We start from the raw sequence: 14,487 nt of genomic DNA on the forward strand, positions 1-14,487 counted from the left end.
TACGGCAAATTCTATGCTGTGGCCATGCCGAAGCACTCCTACATAATTAGCAAGGTCATGCTTACTACCGTTTATATTTCCCGTAAACTTGCTATTCTTACTGCGTATAATATTAGACTGTGTTACAGTGGCGAAATCACGACATTTTTTCAATCTCTTGGGATAAGTTAATGCAAAAATTATACGAAGGACTTACATTATGTTGGAGTTTCAGAAGCATAAATGTTATGTTTTATGACGTTTATATTTCTGCCATCGCCACGGAATAAATCTTGATACGAAAGCAGTTTTTCCCAATCATCTCTTACGTCGGTAATGGTTATGGTTCAGAAGGTTAGCTGATGGCCCGAGAAGCTTGGCGCGATTTTAAATGCATAAGCATTTCTATGCCGACCCGACGAGAAAACTGCGTGTGCGTCAGGTAAGACGATCGCCGCTATAAAGACATGAATCGGTAAAAGAAAAATTTCATTGATGCTGTTGGGTTGGAACCCACGCTCCGAAGGCGAGTCTTTTAGCCACTGGGCTACATACACACTTCCTATTTAGTCTTAGCAATACATCGTTTTAAAGGAATGCGAGTAAAACCTACTTTGGCCATGAATATAATAATGTAGTAATTGTTGGGGTTTTACGCACCAAAACCACGACATGGTTTAAGGGATCCGCCGTACTGGAGGGCTCCAAAGTTTCGACCACCTGAGGTTCTTGAACATGCGCCTAAATCTCTTGTAAAGCTGACTTTAATGTTGTGTCCGTGTTTGCACGTCCGCCGTCTTGCAGTGCCAATCCCTACCAACTATCTGAGCTTTCAGTCAACCTCTAGCATTGTGCCCCCACCGAAATGCGGCCCTCGCAGCTGGAATTCGTTCTTGCGACCTTTGTGTCAGCAGTCGAGCACCACAGCCACCAGACGAACGCGGCAGGTTGCGTCCTTTAGTTGGCATGTGAAAACTCTTTCAATTTAGCCAATCGACCGCATAGAGACAGGAGGTTTCATTCGGCATCGATAAAATCACGCATGTAAGGACACTTCGTACAAAGCTATCCCTTGCCGACTTGATCTTAATGTGAGCGAGTGTCTTCCCCAAACTGTGGAGCCTGTCGACTGGTATACCGGGTTCAAGTTGAACTAAGATGCACACCCATGCTTGCCGAGTGTGAATACCATATTGCCACGTGCGTTCCTTATTATCACTTTTGTTGTATTCCGTTTTCGCCACAAAGACAGCCAGCGACGCTCAGCGCGAACAGCGCCTCAGTGTTCGAGAAGCTTCACGAGATTAGTAGATCGTTTTGTTAAGATTGCGCGCAAGACGCGAACGCTCGAGCTTATTCTAGAACATGCGCAACGAGCAGCGATATCGCTGGAAAGTTCGATAGCGCCTGTATAAAAGCCGACGCGCTTCACCACTTGTCAGTTGATCGACGGTCGACGCTCTGTTCGACGCTATCAGTGTATGCTGTAGATTGACTTTCATTTTCCCGGCCACAAGTTCGGCCAAATAAACAGTTTCATCTCGGACGTGCTGACTGCTGTCTTCGTCGACGTCACGACCACGTGACATCTGGTGGAGGTGCTGCTTCTTCCATGATCCGGACGCCCCCGCGAAGCGCTGACCCAAGCCCAAGCCGCGAGGAGGACGACGGCAAAGAAACCCGGATCGTCGAACAAGCCGCAGGCAGAAGGGACTACAGCCAGAGCACGGGCTCCTTCCCGAACAAACCAGGCAGCCCCGAGTCCCAACACCGACAGCAGCGACGATGACCGACCCCGTGCAGCCTGCGCCGATCCTACTCCGGCAGCCCAAGGAGCCGCCAACCTTCCGCGGGTCGTCATTCGAAGATCCGGAAACCTGGCTGGAGACGTTTGAAAGGGTCTCCAGATTTAACAACTGGACCTCCGACGACAACCTGCGCCACGTGTACTTTTACTTGGAAGACGCAGCAAGGACCTGGTACGAGAATCGGGAGTCCTCACTCCGTACTTGGGACCTCTTTCGCGGCAATTTTTGGCGACGTTCACGAGCGTCGTCCGAAAAAAGGGCCGCGGCCTTGTTGGAGACACGGGCGCAACATCCGAACGAAAACGTGGCCATCTTCACGGAAGAAATGAACCGACTCTTCCGCCACGCTGACCCCGACATGCTCGAGGAAAAGAAGTCCGCTTCCTCATGCGAGGGGTCAAGCAAGAACTCTTCGCTGGACTGATGCGTAACCCACCCAAGACCGTCCAAGAATTCCTGACGGAAGCAACGGCGATCGAGAAGACGCTGGAAATGCGTACGAGACAGTACAACCGCCGCATTCCTACGACGACCTTCGGGAGGTTCACGCGCTACAATCTGATGACCTGCGTGACACCATCAGAACTATCGTGCGGGAGGAGCTGCGTAAATTGTTGCCCTCCTCCCAGCCTCAACTGGACCCGATCGCCGACGTCGTACGCCAGGAAATTCAGCAATTTCTGGGAACCCTGAACCAGCGCAGCCTGAGCCACAAGCAATGAGCTACGCTGCTGCAGCCCGACGCAACGCCCCGCTCCTCGTCCACGTCAAGACGCCGCGTCGCCGCAGCAGTTCCGCCGCCAGACGCCGCCGCCGCCACCACCACCGACACCCTACCGTCCTCCTGTCGCCCAGCGCTATGCCCCGCGCTACGCGCCGAGGAAGACCGATGTCTGGCGTGCCCCCGACAACCGCCCGCTCTGCTACCACTGCGGGGAGGCCGGCCACACGTACCGCCGCTGCCAGTACCGTCAGATGGGGCTCCGCGGATTCCCTGTCAACGCGCCGCGCCCGCAGCCAGGCGAACGGCTCGCGACATCGACGACTACCTCACAGGCACACAGTGGCAAGAACGACGACCTTCCCGCTCACCGTCGCCGCGCTACATGCACCGCACCGCGGCAGTACATGGCCCAAACCGTGGCCGGTCGCCTAGCCCATATCCGGAAAACTAAGGGCAGCAACCGGTGGAGGTGCGGTTGCTGAACGACGAAATGCTGAAGATCCTCCGCCGTCGACGACGACACCGCGACGAAGTTCCGAGCCCCCGCCGCACGCCGAACGACGTCGACGTCCTGAAGACGAAACATTGCGACCGGAAGCAGACCTGACGACGCAACGCAGAAGCAGCGGTGCAAACCGACGTAGCCGTGACCCGACGCCGCGACGTAACCGCAACGCAAGACGGCGGACTAGCGACCTCGACGTTCTGATCGACGGCCACAACGTCACCGCTCTCGTCGATACTGGAGCCGACTATTCCGTCGTCAGTGGGCCGTTCGCAGCAAAGTTGAAGAAAGTTAGGACTGCTTGGGAAGGCCCCGAGATCCGGACCGCTGGAGGCCATCTAATAACGCCGATTGGTGTCTGCACAGCGAGAGTCACTATCAACAACCGGACTTATCCTGCGAGCTTTGTAATCCTACAAAACTGTTCCAGGGATGTGATACTTGGAATGGATTTCCTAAGTGACCACGGCGCCGTCATCGACTTAAGAACCAAGTCGATAACCCTATCGTCGGAGAAAGCGACACCGCCGGATACGAACCCATGCAACATACCCTGAACGTGCTCGAGGATCAAGTCACCATTCCTCCTAGATCCAGCATCATAATTCCCGTCGGCACCGAAACGGCTGAATGCATCGAAGGTGTCATCGAGAGCGATCAGGGTTTGCTGCTAGACCGTGACATTTGCGTCGCAAGAGGCATTGCTCGGCTGTATGAAGGGAAAGGAAGCGTGATGCTAACGAATTTCAGCCAAGAATACAGACACCTGAGCAGGGGCACGACGATTGCGTACATCGAAGAAATCTTGGCTGTCAGCGATGCGTTTGCCTTTTCAGATTCTGACGAAGCTACGACAACCGCAATGCCTGAGCCATCCTTCGACGTAAATCCAAGCCTTCCCGCCCGCCAACACCAACAGCTCCGATGCCTTCTGAAGAAATACAAGGACTGTTTCTCGTCGTCATCACGGGTCCGGCAAACGCCCCTTGCTAAACACCGTATCATAACGGAAGAAAATGCTCGACCACTCCGTCAGAGTCCCTACCGGGTTTCGACGCGAGAAAGGGACGCCGTTAAGAAGCAAGTCGACGAAATGCTACGCGACGACATCATCCAGCCGTCCAAGAGTCCGTGGGCGTCTCCCGTAGTGTTAGTGAGGAAGAAGGATGGAACCCTACGCTTCTGCGTCGATTATCGTCGCCTGAACAAAATCACGAAGAAGGACGTGTACCCTCTACCACGGATAGACGACGCCCTGGATCGACTCCACAACGCGAAGTACTTTTCGTCGATGGACCTCAAGACCGGCTACTGGCAAATCGAAGTCGACGAGAGAGACCGAGAAAAGACGGCCTTTATAACACCAGACGGCCTCTTCGAGTTCAAGGTCATGCCCTTCGGTCTTTGTTCGGCACCTGCGACATTCCAACGTGTTATGGACACAGTGCTGGCTGGCTTGAAGTGGCAGACGTGCCTCGTGTACTTGGACGACGTCGTTGTGTTTGCCTCAAGCTTCGACGAACACCTCCGGCGCCTTGAAGCTGTACTTGAAACAATCAAGACCTCCGGCCTCACTTTGAAGCCTGAAAAGTGCCGCTTCGCGTACGAGGAGCTCTTGTTTTTGGGTCACGTTATCAGCAGGGATGGTGTTCGCCCAGACCCGCGGAAAACAGCTGCCATCGCTGCCTTCCCGCCACCCAGCGACACCAAATCCGTGCGCCGTTTTCTCGGCTTGTGCGCCTACTACAGGCGCTTCGTCAAGGAATTTTCACGAATCGCCGAGCCGCTAACTCACCTCACGAAGACCGACGTGCCATTCAAGTGGGAAACGGCGCAAATCGAAGCATTTGAACAACTGAAACAACGCCTTCAGATGCCTCCGATACTAGCGCATTTCGATGAATACGCCGATACGGAAATCCACACCGACGCAAGCAGCGTAGGACTCGGCGCCGTCCTTGTGCAGAAGACTGCCGGGCAGGAAAGGGTCATCAGTTTGCTAGCCGGTCGCTATCAAAGGCAGAAGCGAACTATTCCACAACGGAAAAGGAGTGCCTAGCGATCATCTGGGCTACATCCAAGTTTCGCCCCTACCTCTACGGCAGGCCCTTCAAAGTTGTGAGCGACCACCACGCATTGTGTTGGCTAGCTAACTTGAAGGACCCTTCAGGTCGGCTCGCACGGTGGAGCCTACGACTTCAAGAATTCGACATTACCGTCGTTTACAAGTCCGGAAAGAAACACTCCGACGCCGACTGCTTGTCTCGTGCCCCGTCGACCCACCACCGCCCGACGACCACGATGATGACAGCTTCTTGGGAGCCATAAGTACCGACGACTTCGCCGAACAACAGCGAGCCGACCCGGAGCTGAAGAGTCTAGTTGAATACCTGGAGGGCAGGACCATCGTTGTCCCAAAAGTATTCAGGCGAGGGTTGGCATCATTTGCCTTGAAAAACAACGTCCTCGTAAAGAAGAACTTCTCTCCTGCCCGAGCCAGCTACCTTGTCGTTGTACCTTCAGGACTGCGACCAGAAATTCTGCATGCCCTGCACGACGACCCGACGGCTGGACACCTCGGACTTTCCCGCACGCTCGCACGAGTACAGGAAAAGTACTACTGGCCGCGCCTTGCCGCCGACGTCACTCGCTACGTAAGGACGTGCCGAGACTGTCAGCGACGAAAGACACCGCCCACAAGACCAGCCGGCTTCCTTCAGCCGATCGAGCCTCCTCGGCGACCATTCCAGCAGATCGGGATGGACCTCCTGGGGCCGTTCCCAACGTCGACTTGCGGAAATAAATGGATCGTCGTGGCCACCGACTACCTCACCCGCTACGCCGAAACAAAAGCCCTGCCCAAAGGCAGTGCCGCTGAGGTAGCCAAGTTCTTCGTTGAGAGCATCGTCCTTCGACACGGCGCCCCAGAGGTTCTCATCACCGACAGAGGTACGGCGTTTACGGCTGACCTAACTCAGGCGATCTTGGAATACAGCCACACAAGCCGCCGGACCACCGCGTACCACCCACAGACCAACGGCCTCACCGAGCGTCTAAATAAGACCATCGCCGACATGCTGGCCATGTACGTCGACGTCGAACACAAGACGTGGGATGCCATCCTTCCGTACGTGACCTTCGCGTACAACACGGCCGTACAGGAAACGACGCAGATGACGCCATACAAGTTGGTCTACGGACGGAGCCCGGCAACGACGCTCGACGCCATGTTACCAAACGTGACCGACGAGGAAAACATCGACGTGACCACCTACCTACAGCGCGCCGAAGAAGCACGACAGCTCGCCCGCCTAAGGATTAAGAACCAGCAGACGACTGACAGCCGCCGCTACAACCTTCGACGACGCCACATGGAATACCAACCCGGTGACCGTGTGTGGGTATGGACGCCAATACGCCGACGGGGACTTAGTGAGAAGCTTCTTCGACGATACTTCGGACCGTACAGGGTACTTCGACGCCTCGGCGCACTCGACTACGAGGTTGTCCCTGACGGCATTACGAACTCTCAGCGGCGCCGTGCACGACCTGAAGTCGTCCATGTCGTGCGCCTCAAGCCGTATTACGCGCGTTAGTGATCTGAAGGCTGTACTTTTCCTTTATTATTGTACTTTCTTGCTTGCGATTATTGTTTATTGTACTTTCTTTTTTTTACTATTTATTGTTGCATGCATTGACCATAACCCCCCCCCCCCATGTTCTGTTTTAAGCATCGGGACGATGCTTTTTCAGAGGGGGGCATTGCCACGTGCGTTCCTTATTATCACTTTTGTTGTATTCCGTTTTCGCCCACAAAGACTGCCAGCGACGCTCAGCGCGAACCGCGCCTCAGTGTTCGAGAAGCTTCACGAGATTAGTAGATCGTTTTGTTAAGATTGCGCGCAAGACGCGAACGCTCGAGCTTATTCTAGAACATGCGCAACGAGCAGCGATATCGCTGGAAAGTTCGATAGCGCCTGTATAAAAGCCGACGCGCTTCACCACTTGTCAGTTGATCGACGGTCGACGCTCTGTTCGCGCTATCAGTGTATTGCTGTAGATTGACTTTCATTTTCCCGGCCACAAGTTCGGCCAAATAAACAGTTTCATCTCGGACGTGCTGACTGCTGTCTTCGTCGACGTCACGACCACGTGACAAATGAATGCGCCGTAGCGGTGATACAAAAATAAACGTTACGAATTAGTTCTGCGGAATCTCTTAACGTGGCGGAAGGGTCATGAGAGCGACAACCACCCGTTTGTAGAACGAAGCCGCTAGCAACTAGCAGCTTTCTTTTGAGAAATCATGCGGATTTGTCATAAAAGAAAGCTGCTAGTGGAAGAAATTCGTCCTGTTCCAGGGATCGATCCAGGACCAACGCCTTTCTGAGGCGGTCGCTCTAGTTTCGAAACAAAATGTAAAGGAGAACAGTTTCTTATGAGGGCTTCGTTGAAATATTTCGTGCTGGTGGAATAGAAGGTCTCTGTAGGACGGCGTGTACTGTCGACGCCGAGCATTGCACTTCTAAGGAAAATTCGACTTCGCGAAAATTTAATTCCAAATACGCGCTTACAAATCGTGGGTAGGCATTGCGTCCGACCACTCCAAACGCTGACAAGGGCTTCAAACAAAACAAGTCCAGAAAACACAGCGACTATTCAGTTTCCTACGGCATACTTGTGCATATGCATCACATACAAAATCTGAAAGAGGCTTTCGTGAATTTTTGAAGTAATAATCGTACGTAGAAAAAATCCATAAATATGGGGTGTAAATTAGGTACAATGGAAGTTCTTGAGTCTAAGAAGAAATTAAGCTGCGCATCACAGATTACTTCCAAACTATAGTAGAGAAAGTTTCGATGAAGGGTGTAGTACTGAACCTTCCGTGGCCAAAGGCAGCGGCCAGCCGTGAGCACGTGCCTCCTGGAGAGCACAGAACCGACGCAGGTGCGGCCGGGTTCCTTGGGGTGCATGGGCTTCTTTCGATTTCTTTTCAACTGCGCAATAAAAAGAAACAACCTGTGCGATCCTTCAAAGGAGAAAGGTCTACGTTTTGCAAGGCGAGAGAAAGGTGGCACGACGCAGTCAGGACATTTTGTCCAAGCTCCAAGATACGGCGCTTTGTGGCGCCGCTGGTGTCCAAAATGTTCAGTCCGTCAACAAGTGGCTAGTTTCCTCCGGATCTCTGAGATGGCGGTATATATAGTCATCCAGCGAGGAACATGGATTAACAGAACCGTCCGCCTCTGGCAGGACGCGCACGCGCCTCGGAAGAACAGCAAACAATTGATAAAAATAAAAAAAGACGCACCTAAGGCCTTCATATTTTGATATAGGATGGTTCATGTTGCCCCTGGAAAATATCTTTCAACCATCGCAATCGTTTTCCAAGCAAAACCGAATTTAAGGGGATCGTTGTAACCATGGTTTTGATTTCCTGCATGCTCTGTTTGCGGTGAAGCCTACTGATAAAGGAAAACATGTACGCAGTAGCACTCAACGTGAAAGACGTAGGAAGTGCGGAGCAGCGATTTGCCTTGCCTTCGGCGACGTTGGCGTTCACGGGCAAGCAAGCGCTGGCGTTCCAAACGTGCGCGTGCTAGGCGTTCATGGCAGAAAAGGAAACCTATATTCGTAATGCACTCTCTCTTCTCCTCATTTCTATCTCCTCCCTTCCGTTTCCCACCCCCTTGCTATACTGTGCTATACAGAGCTATGTTATGCTTCACCATCTCCCTCTCCTCTCCCTTACTTCTCTTTCCCGCCCCCTTGCTTGAACATACATGGCTACGCTATACATCAATGGCCTCAAACACGCGACCCGCGGACCTCTGGCTGGCGGAATGGCCCACAAGACTGACTTGGTCCCATTTTTTTTATTTTTAATAAGTATGTTCATGAGCTACGAAGACGTGTATGGTCTCAAGCGTCTTCTTTCGTGTGGCACCCCACGCGTTCATCGTGTTAAAAGTTAAAAACATAACCGTGGAGCATAAAATTTATCTTTGAAAATCCTTGTCCAGATTTCACTTATCCTGGAGATCAGTATTGGGGCGAGGAGTTCGGAGTCGCGCCTCTATCGGTCATGCCGCTCTTGCGTGCTATAGCTTGCGCTCCTCATATGATTGGCTGTCGGCGCTCTGCCGAAACACTACGCGGAAGCATTTCTGTGAATGCTTTTGAAACGAGCGAAGTTTTTATGCAGTCAAAATAATAATCTTAGGCAAAAAGAAGCACATAATTGTTTACAGGCGCTATTTGTTACAAAATATGTACAGTGGAGGACGCAATGCGCGAAATCGCCGCGATCGGTTATCGCCAAGAAAGCTTCTTGGGAGAAATCCCTGCGGGCTGAATATGTGACTTACACTTTTACATTGGTCTGTCTGTATAAATAAATGGGTTATACCAGAACTAAGCCTGAATTAAGCGACCGCGCGGCCGCGACATATATGAGTATTTATAACTGTGTAGACAAGTAACCGTTGTTGCGTGGATGTTATTGAAACGAACTTCTTAAAAACTTTAAGGAAATAGGAGCTTACGGCGCCTTGTGCGCGCTGTCAGCAAGATTCATTTTTTTTCCCTTTAAGTCCCCCGACTTTTCATCATGATCACTCAAGTGGCGTCGCAAACTTCGTTTTATCAGTCTCCTGAGCGAGCACTTCCCAGATGTTTTCTTTTTTTTTTATTCTAGTACATTGTTTGGTTGGGGATAACCCGCCACAGTGGTCTAGTGCTCATGGTGCTCGACTGCTGACCTGCAGGTCACGGGATCGAATCCCGGCCGCGGCGGCCGCATTTCCGATGGAGGCGAAAATGCTCGCCGCCCGTGTGTTTAGATTTATGGGCACGTTAAAGAACCCCAGGTGGTCGAAATTAGCGGAGCCCTCCACTGCGGTGTTTTCCATAATAATATAGCGGTTTTGGGGCGTCACACCCCAACAATTATGAGTATCGGTTGGCGCTAAGACAAACATGAGTATATGCCATGTGGCATACTTTTTTTCTATTTTACTGCGAAGCTGCATACCTCTACCCCGCAGCGGTTCCATCTGCGTGGGCGAAAAACGGGCCGGCAAAAAACGAAACGTCAGGCCAACAGCAGACGCTCGCGCGCTCCTCTGCTCGTAGATGCACGCGCTCCCTCCGTTTTCACCTCGGACGCTGAGGAAGGGCGTTCGGAGAGGTGGACAGACAAGCAACGAACGCGTTCGCTGTATACTCTGCACAATTGCAACGCCACAACTATATCTCGACCTTTGGGTGTTTGGGGCTCTTTAACAATTGAAGGCAAACGGCATATCTTTCTTTGTAATCAGGCATACAGCACAGAGCTCAGTATTCGTTTCAATAAAGAAAACCACAAAAGAAGCATCAGAACCGCATGCTGGATGATACGGCGCCTTTGAACAATGGGAACGCCGTCCCACGCGCTCCCGGTAAAGATTAGGTTGCGGCTGCTTTGCACTTCACACGAGGGCTTCGAATGACGTCAAACGGCCCTTGCTTCTCCCCGCGTGTGTTTCCCGCGTTCATATATAAAGGCAACCCGTCTAGCAACTCACTCATTTCATTCGAAGATTGCCATGGTTGGACTACGGCAATTAAAGCCACAGAAGAACAGCGTGAATATAATGTTCGGCGGAAGGAACAAATTCGTCTTCTTGAAAATAGTCGCATGACCATTCACGGTCTTCCAGAGCGACCACAAAGTGATTAATAGCGAAGTCCTCCCCGTCAGTTTGTGTGGTGTTTGGGCCATTCACGATCGCAGTTGCGGTTCGTTGTTGCGGTCTCTCCAAGCAACCAGACTCAATGTCAAACTGTGACTGCTGGAAGAAAATGTTGCTGTGTAGTACTTGGACTGCGATTATGACTTCGTTTTTTTTTTTTGTTGTATTTTGTCGCGTGCTGTCGTCACAAACTCACCTTCTTCTCTTCATTCTTTTACATCCCCTTCCCACGTACAGGGTAGCAAACCGGAGACTGCTTCTGGTTAACCTCCCTATCTTTCCTCTTCTCTCTCTCTCTCACGTTCGCAGGACGGGATGGCGGCCAATTTTTTTTAACATGATGCCTGCCGCTGCCTTTATATTCAAGTGAGTTGTCAGTATATAGAGAATATACTTGTGTATAGAACAAAGTTGAAGACCGCAGGCTTTGCGACTGCGGTTAGAAGGAGAAGCAGACTACCAGGCGACACATGAGGCATCGTGCAACACGAAGGTCAACATATGTCACATAGCAACATTCGCTGGACTTGTTCTCCAAACAACGGCGGTATACACGATTGGTTGGTTGGTTGATCCTCAGCTACTTGGCGCAACTGACCGTGGGGGATCGGCCATGAAACGGCTGGTACCTTATTTTAGAAATAAGATTGTTTTAAAATCCGAATATGTTTAGGAATGAATGGTATAAAAATGAATTCACTGGTCCAATGCAGATTTTCAAAAAAAGAAAGAAAGAAACCAATAGCTTGAAACAGTGAAATTGTAGATAAACCTAACATTCTATTCTTTTTCTTTCCCGTAAAAAAATCGCAGACGGCTTCGCAAACGTTCCTGTGGCTAAAGCCCATGTCAGTTGCACCAAAAGAAAGAACCACCGGAAGGGATAAACTCAAGCCCATTCTTCGGAGAGGTTGTTCTAGCAATCGTTTTCTTTGATTTGTGAACAATCTGCATGTTAAAAAGAAATGATGCAGCGATTCACTCTCGTTGCAGTGGAGGCATAAGGGTGACTGTACCAGACCCGACCTGTGTAGGTAAAAGTTCAGAGGGGGAACTCGGCATCGTATCGGCATCGGATCCGGATGAGCTAGGGATCTCAGTGAAAAAGAAGTTATTGCACCATGAAGCTGTAAAGCGGAGTAAAACAAGGTGCTGAGACCTCGACGTAAGCAACACTTTTCAGTAAGTTCTCCGGCAATTTTGGTGGGAAAATCGTGTCTTTAACGCAAAGGGCACTGCACATTACCGACAACAATATACGGCGCCGTAGAAAACAAATAGATGGGGGATGGGCCAACTTGATTTTGGGAGTGAAGCTAATTTTGGGGTAGATATGGAGGTGGGCAACATTGGGACAACTTGCAGGAGAAATGTGTCATTAGCTGGCCAGCGTACACAGGCGAGCGCCTAAGTGCGCGCTTTCTGCTACTTACCGAACGACGAATACACTGTCAGAAAAAAAGAGTCAGAAGATGGTCGCGGCCACGTGACTCTCTTCGGGTGTCCATTTGACCCGTTGGAAGGTAGATGAAGAGAAAGAGAGTTAGCATTTCGGCTGGAGTCACAGGACTCTCCTGAAGCGCGTTCTGATCGGCTTCCGTGATAGGCGCCGTCGTATGCGCCATACGTATTGAGCTTTTGCCGTTCGGCGCCGTTCTGGCGCGGTGGCTCGCCTCGCTCGCCGACGGAGCCAGCCAGGCTAGCGCCGCGCCTCGGCTTCCTCTCTCAGTCTGCTTGGTCTCTTGGAATGCGTTGCGTCGGTTGCGCGGCTTGCGTTAGTTGCCTGTCGTGCAGTTTTGTGTTCGAACAAAAATTCGCATCTTCGGTGGCGTTGACGCCAGGCTCCGTGCTCGAAGTCATGCTTGGAGGGCGGAATATTCATGGAGCTGCGGAAACGGACAACGTGCGCCCGTTAACGGTGAGTGTACTGCTTTCGTAGGTGCTAATTATACAGCTTTAGCTGGGCATCTCCAGCAGCTCTGTGGAAGTTATCTGCCAGCCATTTCCAACAGCAGCCTGCCGCCGCGGGGCTGTTGCGGATGCCGAACAAAAGCTGTCAGTTAATGGGTCGACACCGTTATGTGCCTTGATGTACAAGCTCCGACAAAATGAGCCATGCAAGCACCATACCTGCCAAGTTTGGAGAAACGGAATCCGGGAGATTTACTCAACGGGGGGTATAAAATATGTCGACCGCGGGGGGGGGGGGGGTACTGCGATTGCAATTATACGGACGTTAGGCAGTTTTACAATAGCGTGCGCAAAGCTGTGGGTTGGGTTCTCGCCCAATTGGGCATGGGTCGTGGGGTAACCGCTTGCGGGCTCCCGTTAAGTGACGGAAATAGCGGGCCGCAAACGCTAACGCAAACTTAGCGTACGCTATTCTAAAACTGCCTTCTGTCAGCGGGATTTTACGGTCGCCGCTGATCTGTACAGAGTCCAAACCGATAACATCGCTTACGCATCGTCTGTTTCACGTGCGAGTAAAAGCGTGCTAGCTCTAAGGACGAACGCGCTTGAAGCACAGATGAAAAGACCCGGCCGTCACCGTCGCGCGAAGGGCACATGCGATAACATCGCTCCGCGTGCGAGGCCTGTCGTCGCTTGCTTAACAGTTATTTCGTCGGGCAAGGGACCATAAGGGGCGCCGTTGAGACGGGACGGTCGCGAGCGCTGGCGAACGCGCTATCTCGACAGACATCGGTAACGGCTACCCTTTGAAGTGTTGGGCTCTCCACTTAAAGCAGTAGTGACAAAATTCTGAAGGCGAGATAACTTGTGGGATAGATTTGTCTGTACGAAAACGCATCATCTACAAAAATAACGGCTGACATAACCTATAACACATTTAGGATCAATTTTTAAATTGCGTGTTCCGCATTTGTACGCGGAACGTCCCACCTCGCGTCACGACATCAAACAACAACCACCTGCATCACGAGCTTGTGTTGGTGCCATAATTCTTGCGAGCGCTCTCTCCTAGCGAAAGCAGAGCGCACCTTTTTATGCACTTATATGTACGCATCACAGGCAAGACGCGGCTGCAGCGCTATGAAACGTTTGCGTTGGCAGCACTGCGGCACAAAGTGCTTTATGCGCAATGCAACTGAATTGAACCTTTCTACCATCGTTAAAAAAAAGAAGAAGATCCTTTCGTCCTTTCTACTACGTTGCCAGACAACTTTGCTCATGTGGCCAGACAAAGCACTGGACGCGCGGGGCAAAACTGGATTTCCGGGAGATTTCCTATGACCCGTACAACCGGGAGAAACGTTCAAAATCAGGGAGTCTCCCGGGTAATCCGGGAGACTTGGCAAGTATGAAACACTTACCAAGGGCCATTTTTTGCTGATCGCACATTGTGTCTGCACTGCTGAAGGTGCAAGATGTCGTTTTGAGATGCGCTTTAGTCTACTTCATAACAACAATTCCATCACCTTGAGTGTGCAGCGTGCTTCCGCGCGTGGGAACGTGAAAAAAGCCCGTCTACAGAACGCTTAGACGCATATATTGTCACGTGGTCGTGACGTCGACGAAGGCAGCCGTCAGCACGTCAGAGATGAAACTCTTTATTTGGCCGAACTTGTGGCCGGGAAACTGAAAGTCAAACTACAGCAATACACTGATAGCGGCGAACGAGCGTCGACCGTCGATCAACTGACAAACGGTCAAGCGCGTCGGCTTTTATACAGGCGCTATCGAACTTTCCAGCAATATCGCTGGCGGCGGCGT

The sequence above is a fragment of the Rhipicephalus sanguineus genome, chromosome 3 (assembly GCF_013339695.2).
Source record: "Rhipicephalus sanguineus isolate Rsan-2018 chromosome 3, BIME_Rsan_1.4, whole genome shotgun sequence".
In the NCBI taxonomy this organism is placed as follows: domain Eukaryota; kingdom Metazoa; phylum Arthropoda; class Arachnida; order Ixodida; family Ixodidae; genus Rhipicephalus; species Rhipicephalus sanguineus.